At 38.9% G+C, this 15,113-nt stretch overlaps 7 non-coding genes and 1 pseudogene across 7 annotated transcripts; all 8 read right to left on the bottom strand.

Moving 5' to 3' along the window:
• Positions 1–649: 649 nt before the first annotated feature.
• Positions 650–785, bottom strand: LOC146311369 (U4 spliceosomal RNA). Its single transcript, XR_014772367.1, has one exon. It is a non-coding gene; the product is annotated as a U4 spliceosomal RNA (small nuclear RNA).
• Positions 786–1,494: 709 nt separating this feature from the next.
• LOC146311370 (U4 spliceosomal RNA) lies at positions 1,495–1,602 on the bottom strand (annotated as a pseudogene).
• Positions 1,603–2,553: 951 nt separating this feature from the next.
• LOC146311371 (U4 spliceosomal RNA) lies at positions 2,554–2,694 on the bottom strand. The gene has a single exon (XR_014772366.1). It is a non-coding gene; the product is annotated as a U4 spliceosomal RNA (small nuclear RNA).
• Positions 2,695–3,317: 623 nt separating this feature from the next.
• Positions 3,318–3,458, bottom strand: LOC146311372 (U4 spliceosomal RNA). Its single transcript, XR_014772357.1, has one exon. It is a non-coding gene; the product is annotated as a U4 spliceosomal RNA (small nuclear RNA).
• A 618-nt stretch (positions 3,459–4,076) lies between these two features.
• LOC146311373 (U4 spliceosomal RNA) lies at positions 4,077–4,217 on the bottom strand. Its single transcript, XR_014772362.1, has one exon. It is a non-coding gene; the product is annotated as a U4 spliceosomal RNA (small nuclear RNA).
• A 707-nt stretch (positions 4,218–4,924) lies between these two features.
• On the bottom strand, positions 4,925–5,065 carry LOC146311374 (U4 spliceosomal RNA). The gene has a single exon (XR_014772352.1). It is a non-coding gene; the product is annotated as a U4 spliceosomal RNA (small nuclear RNA).
• A 623-nt stretch (positions 5,066–5,688) lies between these two features.
• Positions 5,689–5,829, bottom strand: LOC146311375 (U4 spliceosomal RNA). Its single transcript, XR_014772353.1, has one exon. It is a non-coding gene; the product is annotated as a U4 spliceosomal RNA (small nuclear RNA).
• A 618-nt stretch (positions 5,830–6,447) lies between these two features.
• Positions 6,448–6,588, bottom strand: LOC146311376 (U4 spliceosomal RNA). Its single transcript, XR_014772356.1, has one exon. It is a non-coding gene; the product is annotated as a U4 spliceosomal RNA (small nuclear RNA).
• Between the last annotated feature and the right edge of the window lie 8,525 nt (positions 6,589–15,113).

The raw sequence follows: 15,113 nt of genomic DNA on the forward strand, positions 1-15,113 counted from the left end.
TTAATGCATCATGATATGTCTCCTGAGAGACTGACAAAAATTGCCACAGCTGACTGTATTTCAAGTCATCCAGGCGGGGTATTGGGTGCCTTTTGCAGGGACTTCTATTCATTGGTTGACGGGAAAACTATAGGACATTTGCATAACTTATTTTGTGAGACTGTTACAGTAAATCAAGAATCATATTTTGTTGAGTTCTTTCAAACTTGGCTTAGAGGCTCTAAAAACATGGTTCACTTGAACTGATAAACTTGAACTCAGTTTAAGAATCTCTGTTTCTTATGTGTCAGAGTGAGAACTAGTTAGACTCTAGTGGTTAACTCAGGATTAACATTTAGTTGAGCACATACTGTACAGTCTCCTCAGAGACAAAAATATCATCTAATTTAAACCAGGCTGACAGGCTCTAAAAACTATTTAATTCAGGCAAACACTTTAAATTTAATTTTGCAAAGCCTGAAATTTAGATGTGAGGAACACAAAACCTAGCTGTTCACTGCGGGTTAACTCAGGATTTGCCATTAATAGTACATATACACTATTGTCCTAACAGTGACATGGATGTTACTTGTGTTAGCCAGGATTGTATTTTGTTAAGATCATTTACCACTGGTTAAATTTGGATTTTCCATTAGTACAACATGTAAAGTCTCCTGAGAACAAAAATTGCCACAGCTGACTGTATTTCAAGTCATCCAGGCGGGGTATTGGGTGAAGTTTTCAACCAGCAATAATCACGTCTCAGTAGAACTTCATAGACTATGAAATTGCCTCTGCAAAAGGATACTGATGTTATCTACAAATTGAATCTGGACCTCAACCAACGCTCACATTACATGTGGTGCATTTCTCAACCTCACATGATGTACACTACTGTCAGGACAGTGAAATGTAGATGAGGCATGTGATTGGTCGATTGACTGAAAACCCCGCCTTTTGCATGGACTGCTATTCATGACTAGAAGGAGTTTCGGTCTATTCTGGAAGGTCTCACACTGGTTTTTGATCTTAATTATTGTTCAATCATGTATGGTCTTAGAGGAAAACATGCCACTGAAACAAAAACAACTCTTTCAATTAATCAACAGTATTGCAACAGTAAAACAGAAAAAAAAAAAAATCAGAGTCTGCTTTGGCAGGTTTTAGATTTTTGACTTGTATGATCTTTTTCTTATGGACCAGCTGACTTGAGTCATTAGTGAACTCTACAGTTTGTTTTTTAGCACCTTCTTCATTGTCCTTTGGCTTATTCTGTGATGGTATTTATTATCAATGCATCATGTACCGGATAATATTGTGATTGTAAAACTTGAAAATGCAAATAAAGATTTTATTAAGTGGCTGACAGATTAAAAACTCCACCTTTGGTATGTACTGCTACCAGGTTCTAGAAATCTGTTTCAGTTGAAACTAACAACTTACACTTGGTTCTTACAGATGCTAGTTTCAGAATGGGAGTTAACTCAGGATTTACCATTGATACAGTATGTTAAGTCTCCTGAAAGGCTACCAAAAATTGCCACAGCTGACTGCATGTCAAGTCATCCAGGCGGGGTATTGGGTGAAGTTTTCAACCAGCAATAATTACCTTTCTGCAAGGCAAGGCAATTTTATTTATATAGCACCATTCATACACAAGGAAATTCAAGGTGCTTTACAGAACTTGAAAATGCATTGAATTAGAAACAATAACAGAACATTAAAATTGCATTTGAGATAATTAAAAACAAAAGCTAAAAGCAGGACAATAAATAGTTTAAAACATTACAGAAATGCATATAAAGAAAGAAGCAAACATAAGGACAGAACACACATATTTTGGCCGGAGAAGACGGACGGTTTGAGAGAGGAGTCAGAGAAGCCAGAGGAGGAGGTCTATGACACAACCTGTCAGCCACATACAATGCAGTTCTAGGATCACTCTCCAGACAGACACTCATCTACACACATCTGACCCTAGTGACTCACCCCTAGTGGCAGGGTGAGCCAACGACTCAAAAGTGATCTTAATGACTCTCATTCACACCTTTACTCAGGTGACTCTAGTGGTTCACTTGTTGTGGGGGTGGGTACATGTGTCACATGCCTCTCAGGGTGTAAATGACCCCACAGAGGCTGAATACCTGGAACTCCACACTAGTCAGTTAGAACTGAAGAAGCCTCTTGTATGACAGGCAAAACATCTTCAAGAATTCAAGCAAGTCCACTTTCCTGTGATAACCTTTCTACAAATTCATGGATGTGGATGACTGAGCATCTTCACAAACATCTGATTTACTAATTGACTACAAACCTACCTTATGCATTTACTTGTATTCATGGTTAGATGGGAAAATTATATGACATTTGCATAAACTCATTTATGAAACTGTTAATTTAAGCCAAGATGACATTTTGTTGAGATCATTTAAACTAAGCTTCCAGGCTCTAAAAAAATATGGTCCAGTAGAATCAAACAGCTTAGAAAAACACAAGACTTAAATTTGAAATTCACAAGTACTTAGCAAGTACAAGTGGTTGCCAGGTGATTTACCATTAATACAACATATAAAGTCTCTTGAGAGACTAAGAAAAATTGCCACAGCTGACTGTATTTCAAGTCATCCAGGCGGAGTATTGGGTGAAGTTTTCAACCAGCAATAATCACGTCTCAGTAGAACTTCATAGACTATGAAATTGCCTCTGCAAAAGAATACTGATGTTATCTACAAATTGAATCTGGACCTCAACCAACGCTCACATTACACATGGTGCATTTCTCAACCTCACATGATGTACACTACTGTCAGGACAGTGAAATGTAGATGAGGCATGTGATTGGCTGAATGACTACAAACCCCACCCTCTACCCTTACTTTCATTCAATGCTGGATGGGGAAATGTTAGTACATTTACATAACCCCTTTTATGAGACTAATGATAAATGGTATTTTGTTATACTCATTTAAACTGGGCTGCCAAGCTCTAAAAAAAATGAGTCACTTGAGCTAAAAAGCTTAAACATCTTGACAAACCTTGATTCTTATGTGTTAGAAGACCAAGAACTGATGAAACACAAGTGCCTACCTCAGGATTTACCATTAATACTACATGTACACCACTGTCATAACAGTGACATAGATGTTACTTGTGTTAGCCAGAATTATATTCTGTTAAAATCATTTAAACTAGACTAGAAGGCTCTAGAAAAATAATTTAGTTAAACCCAAGATTTCAAACTCAGTGTAAATTAAACTGGTTCTTACTTGTCAGAATAACCACAACTAGCTTCACACTATTTGTTAAAATTACATTTACCATTAACACAGCATGTAAAGTCTCCTGAGAGACAAACAAAAATTGCCACAGCTGACTGTATTTCAAGTCATCCAGGCGGGGTATTGGGTGAAGTTTTCAACCAGCAATAATCACGTCTCAGTAGAACTTCATAGACTATGAAATTGCCTCTGCAAAAGGATACTGATGTTATCTACAAATTGAATCTGGACCTCAACCAACGCTCACATTACATGTGGTGCATTTCTCAACCTCACATGATGTGCACTACTGTCAGGACAGTGAAATGTTAATGAGTCATGTGATTGGTTGAGAGATTGACAACCCCGCCTTCTACACGTACTGCTATTCATAACTAGGTGGGGAAATTCCAGGACATTTGCATAACCTCTTTTGGTGAGACTTTTATTTTAAGCCTAGATTATGTTTTGTTAAGATCATTTAAACTAGACTTCCTGATTCTATAAGTAAGATTGGGCTGAACTTAGCATCTTAAATCCAGTTTAAGTTGTTTAGTTTAACAAAATTAAAGCAGGAAAGTTGATGTCAGAAAATCAAGAACCAACTACACTGTATTGATTGTCTCAGGATTTGCTATTATTACAGCATGTAAAGTTTCCTGAGAGCCTGATTATATTTTGTTAAGATCAATTAAACTTGCTAGGTTGCTAGAGCTCTAAAAATGCAGTTAAGTAAAACTTCAACTCATTTTAAGAGACCTTGATTTTTATGTCACAAACTAGAACTACACAAACATAAGTGGTTAAACTCAGGATTTACCATTAACACAACATGTAAAGTCTCTTGAGAGACGAACAAAAATTGCCACAGCTGACTGTATTTCAAGTCATCCAGGCGGGGTATTGGGTGAAGTTTTCAACCAGCAATAATCACGTCTCAGTAGAACTTCATAGACTATGAAGTTGCCTCTGCAAAAGGATACTGATGTTATCTACAAATTGAATCTGGACCTCAACCAACGCTCACATTACACATGGTGCATTTCTCAACTTCACATGATGTACACTACTGTCAGGACAGTGAAATGTAGATGAGGCATGTGATTGGCTGATTGACTACAAACCCCGCCTTTTGCATTTACTTGTATTCATTGGTTGATGAGAAAACTATAGGACATTTGCAACTTATTTTGTGAGACTGTTACAGTAAATCAAGAATCATGTTTTGTTGAGTTCATTCAAACTTGGCTTAGAGGCTCTAAAAACATGGTTCACTTGAACTGATAAACTTGAACTCAGTTTAAGAATCTCTGTTTCTTATGTGTCAGAGTGAGAACTAGTCAGACTCTAGTGTTTAACTCAGGATTAACATTTAGTAGAGCACATACTGTACAGTCTCCTCAGAAACCAAAAATATCATCTAATTTAAACCAGGCTGACAGGCTCTAAAAACTATTTAATTCAGGCAAACACTTTAAATTTAATTTTGTAAAGCCTGAATTTTAGATGTGAGGAACATGAAAACTAGATATTTGCTGCTGGTTAACTCAGGATTTGCTATTATTACTATATATACACTACTGTCCTAACAGTGACATGGCTGTTACTTGTGTCAGCCAGGATTACATTTTGTTAAGATCTTTTACTGCTAGTTAAATATGAATTTTCCATTAATACAACATGTAAAGTCTCCTGAGAGACTAACAAAAATTGCCACAGCTGACTGTATTTCAAGTCATCCAGGCGGGGTATTGGGTGAAGTTTTCAACCAGCAATAATCACGTCTCAGTAGAACTTCATAGACTATGAAATTGCCTCTGCAAAAGGATACTGATGTTATCTACAAATTGAATCTGGACCTCAACCAACGCTCACATTACACATGGTGCATTTCTCAACCTCACATGATGTACACTACTGTCAGGACAGTGAAATGTAGATGAGGCATGTGATTGGCTGAATGACTACAAACCCCACCCTCTACCCTTACTTTCATTCAATGCTGGATGGGGAAATGTTAGGACATTTACATAACCCCTTTTATGAGACTAATGATAAATGGTATTTTGTTATACTCATTTAAACTGGGCTGCCAAGCTCTAAAAAAAATGAGTCACTTGAGCTAAAAAGCTTAAACATCTTGACAAACCTTGATTCTTATGTGTTAGAAGACCAAGAACTGATGAAAAACAAGTGCCTACCTCAGGATTTACCATTAATACTACATGTACACCACTGTCATAACAGTGACATAGATGTTACTTGTGTTAGCCAGAATTATATTCTGTTAAAATCATTTAAACTAGACTAGAAGGCTCTAGAAAAATAATTTAGTTAAACCCAAGATTTCAAACTCAGTGTAAATTAAACTGTTTTTTACTTGTCAGATTAACCACAACTAGCTTCACACTATTTGTTAAAATTACATTTACCATTAACACAGCATGTAAAGTCTCCTGAGAGACTAACAAAAATTGCCACAGCTGACTGTATTTCAAGTCATCCAGGCGGGGTATTGGGTGAAGTTTTCAACCAGCAATAATCACGTCTCAGTAGAACTTCATAGACTATGAAATTGCCTCTGCAAAAGGATACTGATGTTATCTACAAATTGAATCTGGACCTCAACCAACGCTCACATTACATGTGGTGCATTTCTCAACCTCACATGATGTAAACTACTGTCAGGACAGTGAAATGATGATGAGGCATGTGATTGGTTGAGAGATTGACAACCCCGCCTTCTACACGTACTGCTATTCATAACTAGGTGGGGAAATTCCAGGACATTTGCATAACCTCTTTTGGTGAGACTTTTATTTTAAGCCTAGATTATGTTTTGTTAAAATCATTTAAACTAGACTTCCTGATTCTATAAGTAAGATTGGGCTGAACTTAGCATCTTAAATCCAGTTTAAGTTGTTTAGTTTAACAAAATTAAAGCAGGAAAGTTAATGTCAGAAAATCAAGAACCAACTACACTGTATTGATTGTCTCAGGATTTGCTATTATTACAGCATGTAAAGTTTCCTGAGAGCCCGATTATATTTTGTTAAGATCAATTAAACTTGCTAGGTTGCTAGAGCTCTAAAAATGCAGTTAAGTAAAACTTAAACTCATTTTAAGAGATCTTGATTTTTATGTCACAAACTGGAACTAAAGAAACATAAGTGGTTAAACTCAGGATTTACCATTAATACAACATGTAAAGTCTCTTGAGAGACTAACAAAAATTGCCACAGCTGACTGTATTTCAAGTCATCCAGGCGGGGTATTGGGTGAAGTTTTCAACCAGCAATAATCACGTCTCAGCAGAACTTCATAGACTATGAAATTGCCTCTGCAAAAGGATACTGATGTTATCTACAAATTGAATCTGGACCTCAACCAACGCTCACATTACATGTGGTGCATTTCTCAACCTCACATGATGTACATGACTTTCATGGCAATGAAATGTAGATGAGGCATGTGATTGGCCAATGAATGAAAATCCCCGCCTGCTTAGGTAGAGATATTGTAGAATATTTGGCATATGGCTGCAGGGCAGTACCTGGCGCATCTATATACAGGTGGGCAGCCTTGCCTCATTCTCTTCACTTCTGTTTTGAGTTCTCCTCATGGAGGGGGCTGCAGCCTGGCGTGGCAGATCCGTGGCATGGCAATATCAGGGTGCACAGCATATCTACATATACAGGTAATTATTACAGACCTGAAATTGTATTTTAATATGTATATGTGTTTGCTTTGAGTTAATTAATGAAGTTTCCATTGTTCATTTATGTTCCTGTTAACCGTTATTAATTCCATACATGATTCCATTCCCTAAGGCTGGATGGGCAAATTTTACTTAACCTCTCTTGGGAGACTTTTATGGTTAGCCAGGATTAAATTTTTTATGTTCATTGGCTACTACGGAAAACATTTTTATACTCCAAAGGTGTTATCTAGAACCTACCCAGGGGGTTCTACCAAGACTTTTTTATATTATGAGACAGAGAACCCATGACCAACCCTTGACAAAAAAGTTGAATGATTTCAACAGTCATTGAAGAACTCTTTGTGTTTTTTGGATGAAAAGGGCTCCTCATGGGAACTAAAGGGTTCTTTAGAAAGAAATTGTTCTGGGTAAAACTTAAGCCCTTCAGGAGGAACCTTTCTATAATCCTTATTTCAGCTGTAACAACAATACTGGAAGCTGATTGAAAGGAGGCACAGCGTGTCATCACAGATCTGTGATGAAATGCAATAGACTCTGGCACCATGTTAGCTTGTTGTTGATGGGTAGTGATACATTCAAGGATTATGCTAATGAGTGTGAAATAATCTAATATAGCTCTCAGCGAACCCCTCAGTGTGTTGAACAGCCGGGTGTGGAGCCATGCTTGTGTGTCCTCCAGTAAAGCTGCCGTCCTGTCAGATGTGCTGGATTACTTCTTGTCACCTTCATTCTCCATTCCACATCACAGCAGCCCAGTTTCCATGGAAGCAGACGAGACAGCCACAATGACCATGAATAGCATACTAGTGTGCCAAGCATCGGGTCAGAGCCTGCACACATGCACTATGAGAGGAGCTCTAATGACTCATAGCGGTGGTAGTGATGAATCATGACCAGGGTGACACGAGGTGAGGGAATATTTGCTGGGATTAATGCATCGCACTCACCGCAAAATAGGTTTGGCCAGTGGAGCAATCCACCTGAGGCACTGGAATGTGTCTGCAGCTGCAAACGTGCAGTGAAATCTAAGACTTACATTTGAGTAATGGAAAAATTCAACATGAAAAAAAACAAAAAAAAACAGTTTGGCTTTGGCGTCAGGCCGACGCACAAGAGAGTGAGCAGCGTAAGAACTGAGCTCCAACAAAGGATGTAATGTTGTGATTCTGATGTGGGTAATAAATAATTATTGATCATTGATCCATTTTTAATGAGTGTTTCTACCAGCGCAAACTGCTCATCAGCTCTGTCAAAGACGAGCTCTGAACTGAGATGGAAACCTATTTAATGGTGAATGTGTTAATGAAATAATTTAGTTAGCTGACGAAACAATCCCTCGGAGTACAGGAGTCAGACATACCAAGAATGTACCCTGGTGGAATAGCAACTTTATCAAAGCCATAAAAGAAACAAATAAAGCGTCTAGGAAACTCAAAAAATCATTCTCAGGATGCTTTGATCCGTTATGAAAGGGCCAAGGAATAATAAGGACAACAAAAAGAACACAAAACATGAATTCTGAGGGCAATACTGTGGCAGTATTGGAAGAGACGTACAGCTGTCAGATGTCTGGGGCAGTGGGGGGCGATGAACACGGAGGAAAAACTGCCTATCAACAACTTAGAAAAGACAGAACTTCTGGTACAAACATTTAGAAAACTTCATAGTTCAGACAGTGTCGAAACAAAGGGCCCCGTTCAAACAATCTATAGAGCAGGGTTTAAAGTGAATGCTGCAAGTTAAACGGTGCACAATCTGGGCGCAAAGTAAGGTGCAACGGGGCTGTATTCAGTCTATTAATTAATCATAAGTGTTTTTTTTGGGTATATCATAAATTAAACCAAAAAAGTCAGGAGCACCTGGTGCATTGCTATATAACTGGTGCATTTGGCAGATTGGAAAACAGAACGGTTTTCTGCTGAGCAAATGGATCAGCTTGTGCACAAACTCAGGGGATGCTGGAATGACCCACATTTAAGAAATGCAGCGGAGCAGCAAGTTTGACAGCAACAGCTGGCATCAGTCTCCAGGAGATCTGACAGGAGATCACAGATTTGTGTTACAGCCTGGTGGGATAAATGAAGTTTACAGCGGCATTCGTCTTCGCTGAGGGACAGGTGTGTGACCCTTGGCCGGTGTGCCACGGCATCTCCCAGTCCTCTGTCCCATCAACAGCTCCATTTGACTGCATAGAAACAAATGCACCAACCATTAAAATAGCAGAAAAAACTGCACCATTGATTTTACACCAGGTTTTTGTTGGTCAACGGCGCAATCGCTTTGTGTTGCCTCTACACAGCAATGCGCCTGACCACACTTCATTTTGTGTATGTGAAAATCACAGGTGCGATGGTCGGAAACTGGCAGTGACAGTTGTGTTGCTCTGTCATGTAAGATAGAGCCCTATCTTACATGACTTTATATATGACTTCATTGACTTGACAAATCAATATGTATGAGTTGAAAAGAGTTAATTACTACTTAGACCATTCCTGGAAAAGATGTTGTATGTTAAAAATGTTAGTCAGCTTCCTTCACTGTGGAAACAAAGAGTAACAGTGCCTCTTCTGAAACCAGGAAAACAACCCTCACATCCTTCTAGCTACAGATCTGTTGCATTAATGTCCCATTTGTGTAAAATAATGGAACAAATGTTCACAGAGAGATTGATATATTTTCTACAAAGTAAAGCTCTTTTGTCCTCCTCTTAAAGTGGGTTCCATAGGAGTCAGAATACAATGGATTCTGTGTTGTTGCACAGATCAACAAGAAAGTAGTGATATCTGTCCTCTTTGATGTTGAAAATGCATATGGCATACTATAGACAGAAAGGTTACTTATTAAGTTGAAGTCACTGGGACTCGGCAGTAGAGCATATAATTGGGTTATGGGCTTTTTATCTGACAGGAAAGTACAAGAGTAGGTTCAGGGCACTCCAGAGTGTATAAATGAAAAAGAATGGAGCTCCACAAGGTGGTGGATGTAGTCCGTTGTTCTTCAACAATGATCAGTGACATCTTCTTTCAGGCTGAATGCATGTTTGTATGCAGATGAGACTGCTCTGTAGATAAAAGGCTGCAATGCATCTTACAGCAAGAAAATGAAAGTTGCAAAGTGAGAAGAAGTGAGAAAATGTCCAGTAAATAGAGATTCAAACTATCTGTAATAAAAACACAACGTATTAGTTTCTCAAGATGGCATAAAATCACACTCAGTCCCTTAGAATTGAATGAAAAACCTCTTGAGCAAGTAAAAGCTGTTAGGGTTCTTGGGGTTTGGTTTGACAAAAAACTGAAATGGAAAGTTCATTTGAAAAGGGCATCAACATACTTTGTTGTTCGTCAGTACAGGAGTGGGGAGCAAGTGGAGCATCTCTACAAAATATACACTGGCTGCTCATGAGATTGGTTTTTGACTGTGAGTGTGTGTGGCAAAAATCAAATCTCAAAAAGTTGGATGTATTACGAGTTCAGGCCCTGAGAATCTGTAGCGGATCATTCAAAACATCTCCAGTATCAGTGACGCAGCTGGAAATAAGAGAAATGGCTTTAAGGATCAGAAGAGTGAAGTTATTGCTGGCATACTGAGGTAATCTTCAGGGGCAACATGATATTCATCCAGCCAGGAGTGCTTTAACAAATGGCTGAGAATAAAATGAGACCAGTTTCAGGAGTTTTTGGGATGATCGGTGATGCAAAGCAGTATAACCCCATGGTTTCAATTTCCTCCATTCCTGCCTGGTTATTCCCTCTTGCCAAGTATAGACCTCAATATACAGCGGGAATTAAAGGATAAATCAGAACAACTTACAGTACGGCGCCCTATCCAGAACCGCTGTGAACAGTGTTTTCCAGACTCAGTGTTCATATTCACAGATTGATCTGTAGATCCTGATACATGGTGTGCAGACAGCAGTACATCCCACTGAGTGACTCACATATTAAGAAAACAGTGTCAGACCATTTGTCAGTTCAAACCACAGAGATATTGGCAATATTATTGGCCTGAAGGAAATAAATAACACCATTATTGGATGTGACAGCCTTTCAGTGCTAACAAGCATAACATCTGGCAGATTATCATTTAGAATAGATACGATCAATCAAATATTCCTTATAATGATCTTTTTTTGTGTTTTAGCTGCTCCCATTAGGCATTGCTACAGTGGATCATCTGCTCGATAGCAGACCAGGGGCCTCATTTATAAAACTGTGCGTAGGATTCACCTTAAAAGATGGTGTACGGATGAAACACAGAAAGTGCGTATGCACAAAAACATTCATATTTATAAAACAAGGTGTAGGCACGTCCAGTTTTCCTTTATAAATCATAATCATCTTGAAATGTGGCCCACCTTTAGGTCATGTAACACCCATAATTGCCTAAAAATGGTCAATGAAACGCCCCAAATTAATATTCATTCACACTGACTGCATGAGGACGACCGTGGCGAACACTGAGAGAAAGGCTAAAAAAGCAATGTCACATACAATGAAATCAACGCATTTGTTGCACAGGTTGAGACAAGAGAAATGTTATTTGGTGGACAAACTGTGGACATTACTGATGCCAAAAAAACATCAGAGTGGCAGCGTGCGGCGGATGCAGAGAATACTGCTGCCTCACAAATTTGACAATCGCCGAGACTAATTAAAAAAGGAGGAGTCAGAAAAGTATAAACCAGAAAGCGCAGATCCACAGGTTGATGACAAACTGATTATCAGGGAGTCCCACCTGAGCGGTGGAGTGTTGGTGACAGAGGGGGACACAGAGTGAGCCAGACGCACCTGATGATTCGGTGGCCTGCGTGACACGTATCCCCTTGTTTGAGATGAGAGTAAAACGCACAAACACATTTATGTACAAAAATAATCAGGGCTTTTTTTTTCACAAAACAATTTCTGTTTCTTTTATTCATTGTTTGTTCCAGCGGGTCAGAGGTCCTGCAGCTGTGAGCCCTGCGCCTCCACTGCACCTCGGCTGTGCATCTGAACCCTCCAGCAGTGACCACGTCCTTATAGAAACAATCCACTCCATACATTTAAACAAGGAGATAAAACAAAGTGAATGCCAGTAAAAATTAATGGAACACAAAACACAATATATGAAATTATCCACTGGAATCTGCCCACCTGGATCACTGAAAAAAGCACCAGTATAAATAGTATTTGTCTTGCTGTTGACCTTATAGACATACTTGATTTGGCATAGGTTTTTCACCCGTCCTGACACAAGCCTCCCCCTTTGTATGTGCTTGCAAGCAGCATTTTGGGAATTCACAGACTTGTGCGTCCACACAAATATTGTTTCTGTTGCAGGGTTGCTGCTACCAGCCCTAACTTTCTGAAATAAGTGCAGAAGAGGTTTGAAGAAAAGAAAGGAGCTGCAGAAAGTAATGTGATTTGTTCCTCTTGGTCAGAGACACAGAGAGAGAGAGAGGGAGAGAAAAACAAAAAGAGAGAGCTCACTGGAAAAATACTGCCCTTCACCTGATTTCTTCATGTCTGTGATATCTACAGATATCATCTATTAGTTTTCAACCTTTTCAACTCACAACACACCCAAGTTCACACAGGAAGACCATCACTGAGACTGTCACAAATCTATTCTAAGGCACATTATATCACTGAGACAGACGATGTAATATAAACACTGGAGCTGCAACAACTTATCAATTAATTGTTTTATTAATTGAATATCACATTAATCAGAAACCATTTTAAAAATTAATTGATTGACCAGTTATCATTTTTGATAAGAGATATCCAAATTCTCTGATTTCAGCTTTTCATCTGTGAATATTTTAAAGTTTCTCTTTTCCTCTCTGACAGTAAACTGAATATCTTTGGGTTGTGGACAAAACAAGACATTTTAACACGTCATCTTGGCCTTTGGAAAAAACTGATTGACGTGTTTCACTATCACACACACACACACACACACACACACACAAAAAAAAAAAAAAAAAAAGATTAATTGAGAAAATAATGAACAGATTCATTGATAATGACAATAATCCCTTGTAAACAAGCCTCATTTAAAAAAAGGTTCCCCAGTCTAAAATAGAGCCCTTGTTTCCCATCATGCTTGTTGGACTGAGTTGTTTGTTAAGTTTGCTATTTTATTTAAAGAAAAAAAAAAAAGCTAATGTTGCATGCAACCATCTGGTGACCGTCTGAAACTACTTTACGAACCCCCCGAACCAGTGACATGAACTGTAGTGAGAGGTGTCGTGTTGCTGGTTTGATTATGTTTAATGATTATCAACAGATCATTTTCACTGTGTATTTTTGATGCATCACGTCAAACTCAGTTTATCCAGGACCACATCAGCATTATGGTTTCCCTCAAAGGGCCAAGTGAAAATGTAAAACTAGGTCTAAATAAATGAACGGCAGGAAGGCAGAAACTAACTACTACTCTGGAAATGACTATCTGATATTGAGATGATATTGAACACAGTGATTCCTGACCTATTTTCCTGGGGACCCAATTTTTAAAAATGACAAACCATCGCAAAATGAAGGCTTCCCAGAATAATACGTTTTGGGAAGAGTTCATTCATACATACATAAATGAACATTCATCCATTTTTACTGCCATTTTTGCACCTTTTATTATCTTGATGCTTTATTGAAAACATATTCACATGTTAAAACGTTAGAAATTAGAAATAAATTCATTTAAGCCGAGTTAACAGGCCGTCTCATTATATATCAAAACAACACATGACATTTTAGCCTACTGCTAGGGTTTATCTTATTTCATCTTATATGAATCTTGAATTTGCAGAATTTCCTCCGTAGTCTTTTATTTATTCGGGGAAAAAAATCTCCTGTGACGCACCTGTGGGTCCCGACCCAGTCTTTGGGAATGACTGATCTAGCATATACTGACACGAGACACCTTTGGTGCCCTGATAACAAAATTGGGTCAGATTCTCTGCCAGTAACTTAATGTATGATCACTGTACTTCCGTAACACCCAAAAGTAAAGAAAAAGTTCAAAATAAGATCTCATCTTTGTCTGGCCTGACATAAACAAGTTCAATTTGAGACCAATATGAGACTTTGACTAGTTTCTCACACTTCTTAAATTCGGCTCAGAGGAAACAGCCTTCGTCTTGAAGATTGTAAATGTTCTTTTGTCTCACTGCGCTGATCTTAAATTTGACTCCACTCTTGAGGTCTAAAAGAAAACTCAGCTGTCTTAAATAGGATCTTAAATTTGTCTCCAGACGGTGATCAGGGAGAAACCTCTGAGACACCCATGAGCTCAGCAAAAGATCTCCTGCTTTTCTTTTGTTTTGCTCCTTTTTCCTCTGAAGAGGGGGTTAAGAGAAACAGATGAGACTTCAGGAAGCTCAAAATAAGAATTTCATTTATTTCTCATAAGACAAAGAAAGGACGATCGTGAGAAACACAATTTTTCCTTGTTACAGTTTAGATTTGTATTGCATAAATTATGTTTTTTGCAAGCTCTCGTGAGCCACATAAAACTGAGCACTGGGCTGGATTTGGTTTGCTGGTCAACAGAGTGCAGATTCCACCACACACTGCTGAAGCAGCCAGCGTGGTCCGGTCATCAGGGTTCCTGCTCATGTTGGAGTGCAGGGAAATGAGCAGGTGGATACTCTGGCCAAGCAAACTGAATTCAGCATGCAGACCTATAAGTCTACATGTTTGGACGATGTTAAGAGAAATCACCTTGGTAAATCATTAAGAAAGGCAAAAGACTTTTCATTGTCAGGTCTAGAGATATAGTAGATATCTTTGCACATGTCCAAAACCACTATTTTCATACAGTGCACACACTAACATGATGCTTTGTTGTTTATATTCACTCACGGATGTGTGTTGGTAATTCTCCAGCTGATATGAGATGTTGTGCTGCAGCACAGAGGGGGTTCCGCAGACCCCAGGGTGTGTGAAACCACTGCACCGGCTGGCAGAGGCTTACCCAATCACTAAGCCTGGCAGTTGCCATGGCGACAGCGCCCACACTCTGCCAAGGGGATGTCCAAACCCCCATCCAAAGGGAATCCTAATCATCCACAATCACCGAGTGAGATGCAGAGAGAGGAGTGAGGGAGGAGGATCGGAGCGACAGACTCCGTCACGAGGCAGGGGGAGGTGAGAAGACTCCGTTCTCTGGTC

The sequence above is a fragment of the Lutjanus erythropterus genome, chromosome 18 (genome assembly GCF_056507025.1).
Source record: "Lutjanus erythropterus isolate fLutEry1 chromosome 18, fLutEry1.hap2, whole genome shotgun sequence".
NCBI lineage: Eukaryota > Metazoa > Chordata > Actinopteri > Lutjaniformes > Lutjanidae > Lutjanus > Lutjanus erythropterus.